Source organism: Fundulus heteroclitus, chromosome 24, assembly GCF_011125445.2.
Source record: "Fundulus heteroclitus isolate FHET01 chromosome 24, MU-UCD_Fhet_4.1, whole genome shotgun sequence".
In the NCBI taxonomy this organism is placed as follows: domain Eukaryota; kingdom Metazoa; phylum Chordata; class Actinopteri; order Cyprinodontiformes; family Fundulidae; genus Fundulus; species Fundulus heteroclitus.
The window spans coordinates 7,380,800-7,395,888 of NC_046384.1; the positions used below are offsets into that span (position 1 = coordinate 7,380,800).

Genomic DNA, 15,089 nt, shown 5'->3' on the forward strand with positions numbered 1-15,089 from the left:
CATGGTAGCAGGCGCTAACATGATACCCTGCTACCAGGATAGCTTACTCAAAAACATTTCAAATGAGACAAACATTAAACATATACCGATTCCTGGACGGTGATTACAAACAAAAAAAAAAACGTCCGACGCCGCCATGATCGCCGCAGAGGAAAAAAAAACAAAGCTTACCGTTCAATCAACTCGTCCCGTTTTCCAGTCTTTTTAAGCCCTCGACACTCAAGCCATCGTTTGAGCTGAAGGTTGGTGTGTTCTTCGGCAGTGCGACCAGTAAACCATGCGTCTTGGGAAAGTTTAATGGCTGCTATGGTGGATTTCATCTTTTAATATTGTCAAGGTGGAACCCTGTTTGTCGTAATAACTGCAATCACTGCCCAAAGAATGATTAGTTCTAGAATGTTTCACTGAATCACAACAAGTAAGGCCAAAGGAACTTTAGTTAAACTACTCTTGGCTCCTACTATCTTTTTCCAAAGATCTGTTTATAAGACTTCCTAGAAATGGAAGAGCAGCACACACACCATTTCACACACACACCCCTCCAACTAGGAAGGGAGGGCTTTTGGTCCAGAGCAGCGCCTGTACACAGTAAGATATCATGTTCCCATTTACGTCATACTGTATCCCTATAAAGGCTGAAAGTTACCCCATATTGTTGGGATTGTTGGGACTTCTGTGAAATGAAGATGATTGTAAGTCCAGAATAAACGAATCCCCCTGCTGGTCGCTGAAGAGAAGCTGTGGTGTCTGGTCTCGTCTGTCTGTTTTTAAGGTTAAATCCTCTCCCACATAATTGGCGTTGTCGGCAGGATAGAACAAGGGAGAGGAAAAAAGGCTTTCCACAGCATCTACCTCCAGTGGCAAAACGGGGCCCATTGAGAAACAGAAAAGAGGAGGTAAGTTAAGCATACCTCTCTCTCTCTTTATTTTTCCTTTTTTTTAACATAAGATTTGCCACACAGAGGTTCTGCTTTGGAAAAAGTGTATTGATTTTAAAGGCGAGACAAGTGAGGCATTGCTGCTTCTTTTTGTGACCACCAGTTGTAATTTTCCGCGGAAAATGGATTGTCACAAAATACAAAAGATGAGGAACGCGTGGATTCCAACACAATTGATTAACCGACAATCTTAAGGAAGTGATTTGTGTACTCCCAGCCGCTTTTATCGGATGTCCCGTCAAATATGACGTTAGAAGCGACGGCGTATAAGAAATGAATCGGACCAGTACGGGTCTTTGCTGAAGTTTTTCTAATATACATAACTTTTTAGAATCAAAAAATCATCGTGAGAGGGTGATTTTAGAAACATGGGCTGGTCGGAGTCTTTAGAGGTGAAGCCTCTGAGTAAGCGTGGCCGTTCTCTCTAGCTCGTACCCGTTTGTACGTGCGAGTATTGGAAAGATCGGGCCATTAGTGAACTGCAGTTGTTTTGTGAAGCTGAGATCTCCGGTTTAGGCTTTGAGGTGAGAAAAACCTCCTATCAAATTTGACGTAGAAATGCATGCAGATTTTGTTGGGCGAGTAGTTGTAAGCGCTTGGAGAAAGAGAAATGAGGTTTCTCTTGGATCATCTGTGTGGCCTTAACTGCAGTCTGGTTTTGAGTACTCTGGTTTAGGTAACGAGGTGAAAACCTCCTATTAAATTTGACATAGAAGGCCTGTTCTGAAGCACGTGCAGTATGAACTTTTTTTTTTACTCTTGTTTTTATCCTTGTATTATGGGTCCATTCAAATTACAAGCCAAAATTCACTGTGCGCACACATATAAAATAAGAGAATTGGACATCTGGACCATCAGGAAAGTCACTAGTTTCCCAAGGAAGTGAGGTGAGAGAAATGATTCAGAAATGAGCGATCAGGAGAGAGTGTTTGAGATGTGTGTGCATGAGACGTCTATTTGTGAGTCAATATGAGATCTCTGTTTTGACCAAAACGCATGTATGGAACTGAGTTTGTTTGCTGTATCTTTGTTCTTCTCTTAAAATTCGCATTGTCTGAAGTAAGGGTAAAATTTGTCATATTTGAGGAAAAGTGCATGAAAACTTTTATTTGTCTGTAAGGAGATTTTAAGGAGACCAGGGTGTACTTTTACTCAATGCTGTGTTGAGCCCCCCCCCCCCATCCCCACACTTTGTCAGTGAGAGCCTGCTTTTGCTCTGCTCTCCGCAGGCCAAAGAAAGAAAAAAGGAAAACTCTACAGGGCAGAGTTTGAAATGTAAGAGTAGCATACAAAAAACTCTAACCCTCTGGTACTTCCTTGGCAACCCCACTCATTTGCCAAATTACACTTGCTCTGTTCAAAGAACATTAACCCATTAATAGCCCTACTGTTGTCATTTGGGTTCACTGGATTAATCACTGATTTTGAGTTTGAGTTGAAGCCTACTTAGAATGGATGTTTAATTGGACGTGTGATGTGATGTATGGGGTTATTTGAATGTGTGAAATGCATGTGATAAGGTATTAACATTGCATGTTTGGCTTTAAGCATTAACAGTTGCTTCAATCGTAATGCAGAGTAAACTCGCTGTGTGAAAGCAGACACACACACACACGCATGCTTTTAAATAACTGCTGACAAGCAACTAGAAACGCAAACCTGTTTATAGCAATTAATAGAATAAATGCCGGCAAGATTATCTATAATATACAAAAGTTTGTGTACGTCTGTTTTAGTGTTGTCTAAAAATGTTGTGTACGTCTGTCTAAGTGTTGTTTAGGGGTATTTTGTGTAAATGTTTAATCTATGTTGTGAAGGCGGTTTACTGACAGTTGTCTGACGTTTGTCTGTGATATCGCAGTATGTTTTAATAATAATGTTGATAAGCATAATTAACGCAATGACATAATGGATCAACGAGAATTTATTATAGTAAACAAGGGTCATAAGTTTTAGCTGTCCACAATGCCTGATGTCTCAGTATTCACAAAAGTCCGGACTGAAGTGAATGTTGGCGAATTGCCTTAAGATTATGCATTGGATTGTACTAAATTCTTAGGTATACTGGGGTGTCAGTCAGGCTGGAACTCAATTGTGAGGTTGATTTAAAGAAATCATCATCCATAAGCCTTCGTCAGTATCAGGAGTATTAGTGGAGGAAACAAAAGAGGAAAACCATGAATGATGTTGTGTATTATGTGATAATGATGTCTTAAGATCTATGATCATTAGAATTTGGTATACTTAAGGTAACATATTGAGTTAATGGTGTATTAAATGAAAGTGAATATTATTGAACCTTGTGGTTATGAAAAGACTTTGGAGTTGTTGTGTCTCTCCACTCCTAAATACCAGGATTGACACAATGCCAGGAGCTGCAGAGCTCTGAGAGGAGAGCAGCAGAGAGGAGAGGAGAGCAGCAGAAGGGGGGGCTGAGACTCCCGACTGCACATAGGCGACCCTAGAAAAAACAGGGCCCCAACATATTAGACGTCTATCGGATCACTATGAGTAAATAAAACACAAAATTTAAAGAATATGGGAAATCTGGATAATTAACAATAACTTAAACAGGGAAACTGAAAAGGAGGCTTGTGATCAAAAGGTACTTCTAAATTAGTTCACCTTTGGTTGGTTCACCATTGGGACTGGTTATTAAAATACAAGTTTAATGTAAGCAACAGCTACAAATTGTAGCATTAACAGTGATTAATAAGGTCCAATTTGAATAGAACTAGAGTTGTCAAGGAATAGGTTGTGATAATTGTCATCCTTACTAAAAATAATAAAATAAAATAACTTAGAGTGAGATGTAAGATGGTGAATTAATTATTTTGCCATTGGGAAACCTCTGTGAATTTATGTGATAACATCCAAAATTATAAAATGACTTCAGAAAATTGGTTAATTTCGTTGCAGGGAAAGTAATGAACAAAATAGAACATAAGAAAACTTAAGAAATCAACTCATTAATCTCTAAATGGTGGATCTGATGAAAAGGGTTGCACATACTGAAATGGCACTGAAGGAGAAATGCCTAATGAAGCAGCAGCTGACTGGTGATGATACAACCTGAGGTTTGTCAACACGGAGAACCAGAACAAAATCTTCCTCGGCGGGAATCCTGCATGGATTCCAGAGCGCTGGCTCAGTGCCTGCTCAGACATGGAGCAGCGAAGGACGCTCAGGCCGTCAGGAAACACGGCTGAGCAAAGGAAGCGGTCTCCACATCCGTTGACAATGACCAGGAAAAAGAGCTGCAGAACACTGATATTTGTGAAAACCCAGCAACTGAAGGTCCACCACAAGAATTAGCAAAATCCAATCAATCCAATTAATTAAGGAAGTAAAGTAAAACAAATATTAAGAATGGCAACTAGTTACTATAAAGTAACAAAATTACATAAGTGGCTAAAATTGAATTGTCCAGTGTAATTATTAACAGAAAATTCCCTTTCCTCAGTAAAGTTAACATTTTATTTTATTCCTTTGAAGGCCAACAAGCAGAGTGTTGAATAATAAAGATGATGGGTTCTCCTATGACAAAGTAATTAATTACCTCATGCACTGTTAATTAGGAAATAGGCACTTTTAGGAAGAGGATAGCAGGTTTTGAGGATTACAGAACAAATTAAGTATTCAACAATAGAGTGTCACGTTATGATTGAATGACACGAGTTGATTGGGAAACCAATAACATATGTATTTGAAAACAGAATAATTCTGCAAGTGTGGCTTAATTACGTAAACAGTAGAACAAGATTAGAGTCATAAAGTAAAAGAATTTGGTTTGAAAAATTTCAGAAATAGTATTGAACCCTAATAACTAAGTACTTTTATTTATTTCCTTTAAACTTTAGACAAGAAGGACATGTTATTATTACTAACTTCTCCTTGCCATTATACTAATATTCTTAAAGTGGTTTGGAACAAATTCTGCGAAGAAACACAAATCACAAGCCTCTGCTCAGTTCAGTGAGTATTTTATTACGGTAATTAAAACCTTGGGTAAAAGTGAATCAATCTGTGACAGCAACCCGTTTTTTTTTTGGTATAACTATAAAAATCCTAATGTAAAAAGATACATGGTGTATTTGTAAATGCTTCATTTGAAAATTGAGTTTCTCACCGGGTAAACAGACTCAGCCAAAATAAAAAAAGAGTAAATGACCGAATTTAATAGAGTAATGACAGGACCAGGGTTTGATTGCATGCTTGGCATTAACAATTGAGTCCTGATTGAGAGCACTAACTGTTCTGTTTTCAGTCCTGTTTTTCAGAAATTGAGATTCTGTCCGTTTCTGGCCACCCTTTTTTCTGATGGAAGACACATCAAAAAGACGAGAAGAACAGCTGTAAGTTGAGCATGGAGGGACGGTATGATAAACTATAAAGTGAAAATCAGACTGATGTGAACCTCTGATTTAAGCAATCAAATTCTCAAGTGACTTAAATGGATCTCTCTGGCAAAACATTGTCAAAAGGTTAGTGTAATAGTTGCTTGCGTAAACATATTATTTAATGTCACATGGATGCTTGTGGTCATACTGGTAAGACATAGAAAGTTAATATTATAATTTAAATCTAGGTCTTATCTTTGAGGAAAGTAGGTTTCCAGGCAATAATTTAGGAAAAAGGGAACTCAACTTTTATTAAAAGAAATGGGAATAACTACTGTTATACGAACAAGATGTGGAAGATTATTTAGCTATTTCTGGGAACAGTTCCACAAACGTTGATCAACAGATAACTTCATCTTAACAGTTGACCTCTGTTGGCAAACACAGGGTGTCATGTTCTGGATTTTTGCTCCTTTTGCCTCGCTGCCGAGGACACGCAGACCTTAGATGTTTTCCCAACTTCTGTACAGATATTTCCTAATCTCTGCAAAGAAAACTGAAAATAAACAATGTTAAACTAGTTATTGATTAGCAAATTGGGTTACATGGCTGAAACAAAATTTCAAGTATTTTAAATAAGGTTACTTTTTTCTTGAAACTGAAATATTATCATTATTAAAAGAGAAGCAAACATTAGCCTGAATTATCTTAAACTTGGAAGAGACCTGAAGTTTCAATGTGACGTTTCTATTAACTCTGCCATAATTCTACTTAAAAAGAGGATAAAACCTAGGTACTTCTCTATAAAAAGGATGAGAAAGGAAAGGTGAGTTATCCGCTATTTCATAAAGAATGTGTAAACAGGAAACAACAAGAGAAGGTAGAACATAGCCCGAGTCCCGTCCGTCTCTGAGGAATTTTCCTTTCTAATTATCTTATAGCAGCCGACAGTTAGAGAAAACAGAGGCAGTTTATCCTATTATATGGGAAACGTTGCGTAAAACTAGTCATTAGGTGACTATTTGATTAACATTTATTTCTTGTTTGTTCACTTTTGAGCTTTCATCGACAAGTAGTCGTTACAAATACCTTAAGATGGACATGAAGTGTTGTTCATGCACAAGTTTGGAAAGAGGTTTGGTAAACATTAGTGAGGTCGGACTGACCTCGGAGTAAAAAACAGGAAGCATCTGGATAGAAGGCGATAACATTGTTTAACTGTAGTGTTCCAAAGATAAGTCAAGTAGCGAAATTAATCGGTCTGTTTTTCTGCTTTTGAGCCAAAACGTTTACTAGAAGTCAGGGCGATGCGGCCAAGGGCTGGAAACATCTGGAAGCTATTAGGCTGCTTAGTTACTGTTACATAAGGACACATAAGAAGACCACTTAGGAATAAAGTGACAAAACATGAGATAAGCATTCAGTAAAGCGGCATAATGGAGATTAGTGTTTAATTTGGAATGGAGAAAAGACGCTGAAGAGCAGCACGGACGTGACCAATACAGACCATAAAAACTCAGACCTATGTAAAATCATGATAACTAAAACAGATTAGAATGTGAGGGTTTTTGAGAAAGCTGGAGTAAATGTACTAATTCTTGAATATTCTTGTCAACCACTCGCACATTAATGAGTCACTGGCTGAGAAGGACGGACTCACCAAGGAATGAAGGAGTTGATGTTTATAATCAAGCTTATCGCTCTGTTTATACCAAGGGAATCGTTCTGTTCAGAATGTTCCAGGCTTTAAAGAGCCATTACGTGTTCACAATATCTGAAGTCCTACATCTGGAAACACTTTCAAGTTACAAATCCAGGAATGGTAATTTCTATGAGGGTTGTAGCCACATCAAATCTAGTGTGAATGATTAGCACAAGATCAGGTTCAAAGTAAATTATTGTATTAAAGTCAAAGTAGGTTTAGAAGCTGATGATGCAGGATCAGTATAACAAACTATAAAAGGGAAAACCTTTTCTGTTGAGTGCAGGTAAGAGTAGAGAGAACACAGGGTCTTCTGCTTCTAAATCTATGATAGCGTTTAGACAGGAAAACATTGAATTTTTAGATGTTTGGAGCACCGACAATAAATTACTACATACGGCATTTAAAGGGTAAAACGGCAACATGTATATTTTATTAAAGGAAAGTAATAATCAAGCGGTTATAGTTACTCTGATGAACACTCTGATCATAATATTGTGTTTAAGGACATAAGGGGGGTGTTTAGAATTTATTGGCATACTTGGTTAAGAATAGAAGGAGTACATTAACACTAAATAAGAAGTTAAACTCAACGTGGTAAGGGCGACTCACGTGGAAGTAAATACTATTTAGTGGTTTAAACTAAACATTATTGAATAAATCTGAGCAGTCGGTTACATTTTTGGATTAGGATTGCAGTGCAGTACAGAGTAATGAATAATTAAAACTTTTTTTTCTAAATTCCTGAACAAGAGAGAATAGAAACATATCACTTAGTTTACTTAGTTCTGGAAGGAAAAGGGGGCCTTAACTTCTAACACTTCTTCTTCTTTTCTACTTTTGCTTCTTTATCTTGCATGAAAACCCTGGTCACTAAATTTTAATCGTAAAGATGGATATTTCTGTTAGAGATATCTTTCAGGAGCAGACGGAGAGCAGATTTGCACAGGAGAATGGCTGAATCTGGGTACTGGCGGAGTAAGCCTGTGAACATATCCTTTCTAAATTGTGAATTTTGATGAATGATTTTGTGACAAATGAGGACATTGTTAAACCTCTTTTGATAAATATGTGTAAAGTCACTATTTGCCGTTGATGTGGACTTTAAGTTCTAAATGTGCTCATGTATTTTATTTTTTCTACTGTTCCTATGTCCTGGAGTGGAGCATGGTTCATGGAGGATGAGATGAATTGTCACCGAAGCGGACTTTCATGTATGGGCTGATAATATAATGAGAAAAGGTGATGTTATTATAAAACAATTCAAACAATTTTTCAGTAAGAACATTGCTTTAACTGCTGCAGGTTGCATGTTCTGCTGTGGCTGAACATTCTACATTATTTTCAACCATTCTGTTCTCTATGTTCTTAATATTTTGTTTTTAAATGAGTTGGCATAGCTGTTGTTTTTGTTTTGATTTCCTACGTTTTCAGGTGAGCGATCTTGGAAGGTATTTAAGTTTGGAAGTTCAAGTCAAATACACACAAAAAATCAGATGGACACTAAACATCAATGTTTAAGAAAATGTACATTAGCCCCATTGACATTTTAAGGATATCATCATAAGACTAGTGAAGACTCTGAGCTGGGAAATCATTGTAATATACGATACTGGTTAGTTTTTCCTGTCTCCTTAGGGCGACCCAGGGACGTAGAAGGGCGGGGTCCCTCTTTGTGTGCTGGACTAAGGGACTCAGAGGCATGATGTTTGCAACAGAGGGGGCCCTGCACCAGGACTGTGAGAAAGCAGTACAATTTAATCAAAGGATCCTGGAGAGCGACATACCGTGTCAGCGACATGAGGACAAGAACTTTGCCACACTACGAAGCTGCCAATCCCATCAAATGTTACAAATTCTGATTTTATCTATGCTATGCTAAATCCCTGAAGTTTATGATAAGGTGTAGGATGGGCATATTTTTAGGTAGATGTTTTTGGGTGGTTACCGTAGGAACTGAATGATGATATTATACTATTCTAATTTTGTTTTAATTTTGCTTAATATGTTTGTCTTCTTTCCTGTTATTTTATGTTTTTTGACGACATTGTGAGTACCATGGCTGGGTTTCTGAGCCATGCTGGTCGGTCAGGTGGTCGGCTGGCGGACGCCCGTGGGGGAGGGGTCCATGCAACAGTTTTTACCCTGAATAAACACATAAATACCAGCGACAGGGATTTTTCGGTTGCATATGGTCAGAAATAACTGGCATATGGGAAAACAATGTACATTTTGTACATCCGTATATAGTTCAGTGCATGTTTTTATTTTATTCTACATTTACGACTATACATTACCAATTTTTTGTTCTTTTTTCTGTTTGATAATCAAAGCAAGTATTTTTACCCTTTTATATTCCTCTATTACTCCACAATTACATTATTCCACTTTTCTTATAGTTCCCAGTGTGATTTTCCCTTGATATGGCTCACGTAAATGAGCCAAAGGGGGGATGTATGGTGGATTTCATCTTTTAATATTGTCAAGGTGGAACCCTGTTTGTCGTAATAACTGCAATCACTGCCCAAAGAATGATTAGTTCTAGAATGTTTCACTGAATCACAACAAGTAAGGCCAAAGGAACTTTAGTTAAACTACTCTTGGCTCCTACTATCTTTTTCCAAAGATCTGTTTATAAGACTTCCTAGAAATGGAAGAGCAGCACACACACCATTTCACACACACACCCCTCCAACTAGGAAGGGAGGGCTTTTGGTCCAGAGCAGCGCCTGTACACAGTAAGATATCATGTTCCCATTTACGTCATACTGTATCCCTATAAAGGCTGAAAGTTACCCCATATTGTTGGGATTGTTGGGACTTCTGTGAAATGAAGATGATTGTAAGTCCAGAATAAACGAATCCCCCTGCTGGTCGCTGAAGAGAAGCTGTGGTGTCTGGTCTCGTCTGTCTGTTTTTAAGGTTAAATCCTCTCCCACACTGCAAAGTCGGTCATATCGCTGGTTCTGTTGCGCTTGTAATAGCTGGGTACTCCGTGCGTTCTTTATCTGTGTGCCCTACCTAAGCGGCAAAAGGGGCGTTGCTCTTGAGACGGTGACGTCACATGCGCGGTACCCCATTTACAGTGATATTACCAAGACGTGCTGAGCTAGGATAGCACAGGTGTCGTGCCAAACGACTTATCACTTATCCCCGGCAGAATTTGTATTACCTGTGCCGAGAGCGCATTCAGCTGGAAGAATGAATCCAGTAAACTCCGCCTCATTTCCAACCTATTAGGCAAAAAGCATTTGTAACTAAATACAGCAATGGTGTCGTTACATTATCGTTCAGTTAGTGTGAAAAAAATGAAAATGTAACACTTGTTAGTGCTATCATAAAGGATTGCTATGTCGGTTAAACTCGATTGATCACTCAATATAACACGTTATGAGAAAGTAAACGGCTCTGTGGTCATTTCCACATGTGTCACAAAAATATTAGCTTTATGTTATTAGATTGTCGCATGTCTGTCTGCTTAAACCAAAAATCCACCTCCCTGAGTCCATCACAGCTGCTTACTGGTTTGTCTTTTTTCTTTTCTTTTTGACCCGCATGAATGGATAGTATAGAGCGGATTTCACGTGTGATCAAATGAACACTGAATAAAGGTACAGCCAAAATGATCAGATTTAATAAGATTTTAATTCAACCAAGAACCATATAGAGATATTAACCATATTAAGAAAACGAGATATGTCTCTTTTAAAAATAGAACCATGTATTAGGAGTTTAAAATATCAATTTCATTTTATTAGAATGAGATGTTTAAAATATTTAGACTTCACAAAGCTGGAGGTTAAAAGTTTTATTGATTTCAAAAATATAATACAAAATTCTACAAATTCCGAAGGGGATAACTCGTTTGGCACAACGAGTTTATACAACGCGTCTCGCCCATTGACAGCTGGAGATCGGCACCAGCACCTCGTGAACGTAGCGGGGATAAGCGTGTTAGAAAATGGATGGACTGGGCTATTTCTTTTTTCTTGCCATCAAGATCTCTGCCAGCTGGCACCAGAAAATGCTATTATTGGGCTTTCTTCGTCTGGAAACAAATGCATACAAACATCTTACGAGCGCAGCCATGATGAACTGGTGAACGCGCACAGCTGACAATATAGCGATCTGATTGGCTGAGCAGCAAAAATCGAATCACGTGACCTCTTGGACTGGAGCGCCACAGTTTAGATTTTTTATTGGCTATAACTTATTAATGTGCAAGTGAAAACGTGGGAACATTGGTGTTTTGAGATCACTGCTATGTGTAGCAACTTTTCCCGGTGGAAGAAAGTTGCCCCCTGACAGTTCATATGAAAAGTCATCCTACAGATTCTGGCCCACGGCCTATAAGCCTGCTGTTTTAACCTCATCACCGGTAGCAGGAGGAAAGATCCTGCCTGCCAAAACAGTTCTGTGTATTTCTCCTCAGCTGTTACCGGGAAGCGAACCCCAGATGGAGCTGAAAGCTGTGTGCTGAGGAAAACCCCTGCTCAAATCGTGACTGCGACCAGGTCAGAGAACGTGGCAGAGACCAGGCCTCCGACCCCGACCACATGGTGCTGATGAGCTAAACACCTTGCCGCTGCTGAACAACCAACAACCTCCCTGCTTTCAACGCTCCTTCCTTGGAATGGCCAAACTGGACAAAACTCACACGAGGCAAAAGACAGGTTTGGGCATAGGGATTTCGATTACAAATGCAAATTGTAGTTGACAAATAAAGATTGATTGATTGATTGATGGTACATGCACACACAACAAGACATACTTCCTTTTTGAAAAACAAAAAAAACCAAAGTTGATTGCACTGCCAAACAACAACACTCCCTGAGGGGATTAAGCATGCATAAGGTCCTTAGCAGCCAATAGGCTCAGTTTCAAGTGAAAGTTAGATAGCAGACTCCCGTACTTTGCAGTAAATTTACGTAGCTGCAGAATTGTGCAATTTGTATGAATATCGGAGGGTTGGCTCCGATTTCAATTGCACTTTTATTAAAGTTTTTGACTGTACCAAAGTCACTGCGGTAACTTTGGTACCAGAGCTCGATTAAGGTCATGCGCCCACAGCACCATCTTGGACCATCCTGTCAAGACATCTAATGGCATGTCTGAGCAAAGCCGTGCGTTAACATCGCCCCCATATTAAGCGACATTTTATTGTGATGCTGCGAAAAGACACCTGCATGTATTTCCTATCAAATTCAAGTACCTCCAGTCTGAAGCGAGAAGCATTGTGGTGCAATAAAATATAGTATTAATGACTTGAATTTGATGGGAAATGATATAAATATTAAACCAATCCAAACAATACAGTATAATTAAATGTTTCACACCCCTTAACATTTTCTTAGCTGGACCAAACACACAAACTTGAACTAACTTACACAATTAGTTTGATATAATAGCAAACTAAAACAAGTGCAAATTAAGACTGCTTCATGCTGTCTTAACTCATTGGTATAAAATACATTTCTAGATTTACAATTTCTTAACTTAGTTTCTTTTATTGTATTCTATGACTTCTGCTTTCAATCCAAATGTTATGTGTTTATCCTAAGAATATTATTTTATTTTCCTTTAGTCGTGTGGAAAACAAAGCAGAGAAAATAAAGTAAATGAAAAATGTTGGTAACTCGTTTGGACACATGGTGCCTTTAGAACAAAGGGCTAACGGAGGTAGCTCACGCTAGCCTTCCGTTCATGGTATTGCCAATATTATTTGAGTGTGTTTTTATTGTTATAACAAGGTTATCTCCACAAGGGTTTCATACATTGATGGGACATTAATGTTTACGTCATCCAGCCCACTCATTATGACTAAAAATAAAACTAAAGCTTTCATTTGTTAGCGCCAAATGCCCGCTTGCCAAAAATGCTGTCAGCCTTGCTAACATCTGGTGCCGGACATTTCAAAAGGAGTTTGTTAAAGCATAAGGTTTAACCGTTCTGCTCTGCCATCCTTCGATGGTGTTATGAGCCTTATTCCCGCATTAACATGGATTATTAATTAGTTAAGCTAATTTAACCACGATTCACATTCTTTAAGGTGAACTTTGGTTCTTTAACCTAAACAAAATATTTTTTCATCAAATTGTCATGCTTTGTTATTGAACCCGAACACAACCACAACAGAGTTTAGTTTAACAGTTTATTGTAGATTGAGTATAGTGGAGGAAGGAACCAAGAGTCTGTACTGAGCTGAAGCAGGAGGATGGTGAAGGCAGGAACTGGCAAGCAGGATGGAACCAGAGCATGGAGGCTGCAGGACCAGCAGCACAGCAGAATGGAGACTTGGGAAGCAGAACTTGACCAGTATCACAGCAGAGTAGAGACTTGGAACCAGAACTTGACCAGCAGCACGGCGGAGTGGAGACTAAGTGACTTCGGGCTGGACGAGAACTGGATGAGGTAAGTAGCAGAAGTAAACAGAAGTTAGAACGATCCGACGAGGAAGGACTGAATGCAGAGAGCTTAAATAGGGAGGATGACAGGTGTGATGAGTTCTGGCTTGATTAGTGGCTGACAGGTGTAGATGATTGCTGAGGTGGAGAGGAGACTGGGATGTGTGGAAGTGAAAAGTGCCCTAAAATGTCCATGGTGCAGCAAGCAAAGCTGCAGCATGACACAAATATTGTTCTGTTTAACTTGGGCTTTGCATTGTGAATGGATTGAAACACATGCCAAATGTTTTTAACTCCATTCCATGTTTTTTTAATGAGATCTGCAGTGAACAAGAATTCACCGAATTATTCTGGTTATGATCAACCACTTTTGTTTTGTTTTTTGTTTGTTGTAAATAGTTCCTTAGCTTAGCTTCTTTTTATCTTCATTTTGCTTAGTAGTTTAAGTTTCACTAGCCTAGTAGAGAGGATTTGTTAATCGAAGTATTGTGTTAATTCAGATAAACAGCATTACATAGTGATGTTCTCTGGATGTTAATTTTATTTGTTAATAAATTCTTCAACTTGAAAAAAAGTTGTCCCTCCTTTATTCTATGTGTGTGCAGGTTTTGCTGTTAAAAGATCACTAGTGCTCGAATTCATCCCTTTCAACCGTTGTCTTGATATCAGCTTAAGAGCTGATCATCACCAGACAATACTTAACAGACAGAGGTTTATTTAATAAACATTAAATAACTTTAAACAGTGTATAATTGCACAACAAGATGATCTGGACTAGGGATGGACGATAAGTCAATAACAATATGTATGGATACATAGACATACGTATATCAATGATTGAAGAAAAGGTTAATTAAAACGTTTCTTTGAATAACCGTTTTACTTCCTTTTGCATTCTACCCTATCATGTTAATATTAAAATCATTACATCCTCCCAACCAATCACAGACCAAGGAACGCTTTGTCACCAAGCTGTGCCTTCAAAGAGTTCAGAGAACATTTGTTCTTTTGTCTTTTTAAAAAAGTGCAGTTTTAGTAAAAAGTTGGTTGAATAAAGGGCTCAGTTTGAAATCAGTGTATGTTCTGTATCTAAAAACAGGTTGCTAAGCAACAGCATAAAATGGCCAGGGCTGCATTTAAAATATACAATTTGAATTTGTTAATAATTATCGATATTGATCAGTATGATTTCTATTTAATCGACATGTTTTTTTCTGTATCGTCCAGTGCTAATCTGGATCATCTAATTGTTGATGGACATAGTACTTTATGGAGTAATCACAATGATACAAATGGGGAAGTAATAGAAGAATTAATGGAGATAAAAAATTGGTTGGTTTAATTGATGGTAGGGAAACTAAAATCAACATTAGGGAGAATACAGTGTCCACAATTGACCTCACATTAGTTACAGATTCACTAGCAGCTGAATGTTCTTGGAAAGTAATCAAATATACAACTATAGGAAGTGACCACTTCCCTATATCATATGTGTGATTTTCAGTCGTTGTGCTTCAGCATTGCTTGTGGTGTCCCTCAGGGATCAGTACTGGGTCCAACATTGTTTATTCTCTACACAAATGACAAATGTAAGGTTTCAAACGGATTGGTTTGTTTTCCTTGTGGATGACACAAATATATGCTGATCAGATGAGTGCTTGGATGAATAACTCCAGCGATGAATAAACAAAAACCTGGTTTGACA

At 38.3% G+C, this 15,089-nt stretch overlaps 1 long non-coding RNA gene across 1 annotated transcript; it reads left to right on the plus strand.

The window, feature by feature from the left end:
* The first annotated feature begins 310 nt into the window (after positions 1-310).
* On the plus strand, positions 311-9,867 carry LOC118557726. The gene is made up of 3 exons (XR_004927960.1): positions 311-1,825; positions 5,206-5,293; positions 7,892-9,867. It is a non-coding gene; the product is annotated as an uncharacterized LOC118557726 (long non-coding RNA).
* Positions 9,868-15,089: the final 5,222 nt, after the last annotated feature.